At 40.3% G+C, this 5,982-nt stretch overlaps 1 non-coding gene across 1 annotated transcript; it reads right to left on the bottom strand.

Moving 5' to 3' along the window:
• On the bottom strand, positions 1–74 carry TRNAG-UCC (transfer RNA glycine (anticodon UCC)). Its single transcript has one exon. It is a non-coding gene; the product is annotated as a tRNA-Gly (tRNA).
• Positions 75–5,982: the final 5,908 nt, after the last annotated feature.

The raw sequence follows: 5,982 nt of genomic DNA, 5'->3' as shown, positions 1-5,982 counted from the left end.
TTTCCTGACCAGGGATTGAACCTAGGTCCCCTGCATTGGAAGCGCAGAGTCTTAGCCACTGGACCATCAGAGAAGTCTCAACATTTTAATTTTTGATTTAAAAATTATATGAGTGATAGCAGTTACATGAAAATTGTGACTTCATGGAATTTTGATAAATAAAACTATTAAATGTACCAACTTACATTGAAAAATTAACCCATTAATCTCTATATGTTCTGCTTTCTCCTAAACCTTGATAACACTAGACTTTCAGTTTCATAGGAGTGCTAACACTTTTCTACAATACTGTGCGTGCTTAGTCACTCAGTTGTGTCCAGCTCTTTATGACCCCATGGACTGTAGCCCGCTAGGCTCCTTTGTCCATGGGATTTTTCAGGCAGGAATACTGGAGTAGATTGTCATTTCATTCTCTAGGGGATCTTCTTGACCCATGGACTGAACCTGCGTCTCCCGTGTCTCCTGCATTGCGGGCAGATTCTTTACCTGCTGAGCCAAAATTGTGGTAGAAACCTAATGTAACAGGAGTCTGATATTTTGTACCTCATTAACATTCATTTTTTTTTTTGGCCAGAGATACTGACAAATATTCATTGCCAGGTAGATAAAATAAATTCTTAGTTTATAGTCTTGGTTTTCTAGTTTTTAAAAAAACTTAATCTCTAAAAGATACTATACAGTTCCAGGAGAAAAAAATTATGGGTGCTTAAAAATAAAAATCAATAGCTTTAGAAAAATAAGCTTTCATTTTTTTTTTTTCATGCCAGAAGTTTTTGTTGGATGGGGTGAAAAGCATCTTTTTCTAATTTTTCACTCTAAATCTGATCAAATAACTTGCCATGCAAACTATAGTCAGTAAATTTATTTTAAATATTATTTACTGGTTTGGTTGCACTGGGTATTCATTGCTGCACATGGACATTGTCTAGCTGGGGTGAACCAGGCTACTCTTCTTTGTGGTGCACGGGCTTCTCATTGCAGTGGTTTGTCTTGTGTTGTGGAGCACAGGCTCTAGTCATGCAGGCTTCAATAGTTGTGGTACATGGGCTTAGCTGCCCTGTGGCATGTGGAATCTTCCTGGACCAGGGATTGAGCCCGTGTCCCCTGCCTTGGCAGGTGGATTCTTTACCACTGGACCATGAGGGATATCCCCCATCAGTAAATAGTGATTAAGCAGTTATTACATCCTAGACAGTCCAGTGATATGTCTTCCAGAAGACACTGCACCTCGGTGACTTATTTTGAAGATCACAAGATACAGTCTGTGGGGAGGCAGCAAGCCTTATCACGCATTTGAAAAATTCTGAGGAATACACCGTAGGGCCCTAGCCCATGACTGAAGCCCTGTCTGCTTTATTCTTCACCATCTACTCTGGAACTTATTCACTTATACCTACTTAAGGAGTGACTGGAGGCCTGGTTCTGAACCCTAGCTAGTTCTGTGGATGGGGTTATATCAACCAGGATCCAATAAAGAAAACAGAAACTGTTTGGAGTATTTTATTTTATTTTTATTTATTTTTAATTGAAGGATAATTGCTTACCTCTATCCCCTCCCACTTGAACACCCTTCCCACCTCCCTCCTCATCCCTCATTCCCTCATCCCTCTCTAGGTTGTTACAGAGCCCCAGTTTGAGTTCCCTGAGTCATACAACAAATTCCCATTGGCTATCTATTTTACAGATGGTAATGTATGTTTCCATGTTACTGTTCGGAGTATTTTAAATAAAGAGAATTTAAGAAAGAGAACTGGTTACATGGATGATGGAGTAGTTGAGAAATTAATATGGAATTTAAAGCATTCCAGATATTAGCAGCAGCAGAAGGAAGGCACTTCCACTTCAAACCTGAAGGTATGGAAATGGAAAATAGCATGATTAGAGATTGGGGGCTGGAGTCAACTTGTGGAAACAAGAACCACAGTGGGCCTGTCTGTCGGAAGCTGAAATGGTGAAGAAAACACAGTCGCAGCTAGAGGAGGCTAAGACAGGGATATAGGGAAAAATGCCCTGGCTTCTTCCTTCTGCCCTCTAGACTTGGGTCAATATCTCTCATTGACTAATCTCACTGGGAAGTCAAATTATAGGGGCCTACGAAACAGCCCACAGGAACAAGATATCCTGCTGTACCAAGCAGAGCAGAGAAAGAGTTGAAGAGGAGATCTGATAACAAGTAGCTCAGAACTGGTATAGGACTGGTTTGAGGCATCTTGGATGCCAGATGCTTACCTGTCTTATAGTTTACTCTCAGCTGAACTCTGCACACTAGCCCTCCAGAATTCCCTAGTATCTCCTGCTGGAACTCCCTATTGCCAATTTCTTGCCCGAGTGCACATTGGAATCACCTGGAGACCAGATGATTCCTGGGCTTCTCCCCAGACGTTGAGGAAGAATTTTTGGAAGCGAAGTAAAAAACTTAACATGTTTAACACTTCAAGATGATTCTGATGTAGGTGGTCTGTGGAGTTTTTTTTTTTTTTTTTAAAGCAGCACTTAAAGATGAGGCTGCTGCTGCTGCTAAGTCACTTCAGTCGTGTCTGACTCTGTGCGACCCCATAGACGGCAGCCCACCAGGCTCCACCGTCCCTGGGATTCTCCAGGCAAGAACACTGGAGTGGGTTGCCATTTCCTTCTCCAATGTATGAAAATAAAAAGTGAAAGTGAAGTTGCTCAGTCGTGTCCGACTCTTAGCGACCCCATGGACTGCAGCCTACCAGGCTCCTCCGTCCATGGGATTTTCCAGTCAAGAGTACTGGAGTGGGGTGCCATTGCCTTCTCCAAAAGATGAGGCTATTCTAGTCCAAATTTCTGTATTCTCCAAGTTTTCTCTTCTCCTACAAGAACGGAACCTATTGTGCTGAGCTGGACTAGTCTCCAAGCAAACATACACTATTTAATATACATAAATAGACTGAACACAGTATAGTCAAGTACTATACCCCAAGCTAGGTGACCCACAAAGGGAGGATCACCACGATTGCATAAACTCTCTCTAAAGAGCAATGGGTCTGAGCCTTACATTGGGTTCTCAGATCCAAGGATCCTGCATGGAGAATACAAGTCCCTAGAACGTCTGGCACTGAAGGCCAGCAGGGTTTGTGTACAGGAGAGCCAGAGGGCTCTAGGAAGCCAAAAGTTCTTTCTTAAAGGATGCACACAAAACTGCACAAGCTCTCACACTCAGCACAGACGCAGTAATTTGGAAGAAATCTGAGTCAAACTCACTTGCTTAATTTGGAGCCTTCTGGAGAGATAGAAGGCAACTAGGAATGCCCATGGGGACACAAACACTGGCAGCAACCATTTTTAGGAGCACATTCTACCACAAGGACACTGGTGCTGGCAAGGGCCATTTTGGAGTTCTCTTGCTAAGCTATTGGGTTGGGGCCTTACCCACCCACCCATTGATAAGCACCAGTCCTGGAAGCCCCCATGCCAAGCAGCCAGTGCCCCAGAACAAATCCCAACCCACCAGTGGGCTGGCACCAGCCTCAGGACCCTGTGGACCCCATAACCAACTGTCCCAAGACCTGACCTCAGACATCAACAAGCTGGCAACCTTCACACTTGGCAAGGCCTGACCACCAACTGGGCCAGGGGTGGCCCCACGTACTAGCATGCCCACAGAAGTTGACTACAGCACAACAGAAAGGTCTATGCAGCACATAGAGAGGGCACTACTAGAGCATATAGCTCTGGTGTCCTAAGGGTGTCCTAGGACTTCGACATAAGGCCACTTCTCCAAAATCAGGACACATAACCCACCTACCTAACAGTAACACATAGAAATGAAAATAGAGAATCGGGCAAAATGAAATGACAGAGGAATGCATTCTAAATGAATAAATAAGATAAAACCCCAGAAGAAGAACTAAGCAAAATGGAGATAAGAACTGACAAAGAGTTCAAGGCAATTTTCATACAGATGATCAACGAACTCAGGAGAAGAATGAATGAACACAGTAAGAAGTATATTACAAGATATAAAAAGAACCAGAGTTGAAGAATACAATACTGAAGTTGTTTTCTTCAAAATGTAAAAACACTACTTTTTAATAGCCCAGCAGGAATCAACAGTAGATTAAATGATAAAGAGGAATGGATCAGTGAACTGGGAGAAAAGTAGTGGAACTCACCCAAGTTAAACAAAATAAAAGAAAAAATATTTTTAATGAGCATAGTTTAAGAGATCTCTAAGATCACATCAAGCATACTAAAATTTGCATTATAGGGGTCCTAGAAGGAGGCAAGAGAGAAAGGAGCAGAAAACATACCTTAAGAAATAATAGCTGAAATAACTTCTCTAATCTGGGAAAGGAAACAGACCGCTAGGACCAAGAAGCACAGAGAGTCCTAAACAAGGTCAACCCAAAGAGATCAAGAGACACTAAAATTAAAATGGCAAAAATTAAAGATAAAGAGAGAATCTTAAAACAAGCAAAGAAAAAGCAACTAGTTAAATATAGGGGAATTCCTGTAAGATTATGAGCTTACTTTTTTTTTCCAGTTGCCCTGCACAGGTTGAGGGGTTTTAACTCCTCAACCAGGGATCAAACCTGTGTTCCCTGCAGTAGAAGCTCAAAGTTCTAACTTTTGGACCACTAGGGAACTTCCAACCCTATGAGCTTACTTTTCAGCAGAAATTTTGCAGGCCAGAAGGGAGTGAGTCAGTATATTTAAAGTGACAAAGAAAGGGTTGGGGGAAACAACAGCAATAATGCTCTAACTGGTAAGGTATCATGCAGAGACAAAAGTTTTACAGACAAACAAAAGCTGAAAGAGTTGAGCACCAAACTGGCTTTATACCGCCAAACTGGTTTTACGAAAAAATCATTAAAACATTACAGGGACTTCTCTAAGTGGAAAAGAAAAGACCAAAACTACAAATAAGAAAATTATGAAAGGAAAAAAGAAATCTCAGTGATAAAGGCAGATATATGGTAAAGGTAGATCAACCAAGCACTTACAAAGCTAGTAGGAAGGTCGAAAGACAAAAGCAGTAAAATCATATGATTATCTCAGTAGATGCAGAAAAATCTTCTGGCAAATTTTTACATTCATTTATAATTAAAAAAAAAAAAACCTCTCCACAAAGTGGGTATACATGGACTATACCTCAACATAATAAAGGCCATAGATGACAAACCCATACCTAACATCATTGTCAGTGGCGAAAACCTGAAAGCATTCCCTCCAAGATCAGGAATAAGACAAGGATGTCCACTCTTGCCACTTTTATTCAACATAGTATTGAAAGTCCTAGCCATGGCAATCAGAGAAGAAAAGGAAATAAAGAAATCCAAATTGGAAAAGAAGAAGTAAAACTTTCACTGTTTGCAGATGACATGATACTATACACAGAAAAGCCTAAAGATACCACCAAAAAACTATTGGAACTAATAAATGAATTCAATAAGGTTATACAATACAAAATTAATATACAGAAATTTGCATTTATATATACTAACAACTATCAGAAAGAGAAACTAAGAAAAACAATCCCATTTTCAATTGCATCTAAAAGAATAAAATACTTAGGATTAAATCTAACCAAGGAGGTAAAAGACATGTACTCAAAAACTATAAGGCATTTATGAAGAAATTGAAGATGATACAAGCAAATGGAAAGATACATTGTGCTCATAGATTGGAAAAATTAATATTGTTTAAATGACCATGCTACCCAAGGCAATCTACAGATTCAATGCAATTCCTATCAAAATCCCTACCAGATTTTTTTTTTAATGACTTTTCTTAAATCCTTATGAAACAGAATACAAAATTCTGGCAATGACAGTTGGTATAAAGGAAAGTTTCTGTGCTGTATCAGTTCACTTGGTACGGTGGAGTTAAAGTGCTTGGATGGTTTTTCCCACACTTTAAAACAATTAGAGCTCTTTTTTTTCTTCTTCTTCTTTTTTACACATCTTTGCATTGAACCACTCCAGTGCCCTCTTCTCCCAGTGCCCCAGTCATAGTAAT

Source organism: Budorcas taxicolor, chromosome 20 (genome assembly GCF_023091745.1).
Source record: "Budorcas taxicolor isolate Tak-1 chromosome 20, Takin1.1, whole genome shotgun sequence".
Lineage (NCBI taxonomy): Eukaryota > Metazoa > Chordata > Mammalia > Artiodactyla > Bovidae > Budorcas > Budorcas taxicolor.
This window is presented reverse-complemented; position numbering and strand designations above follow the sequence as displayed.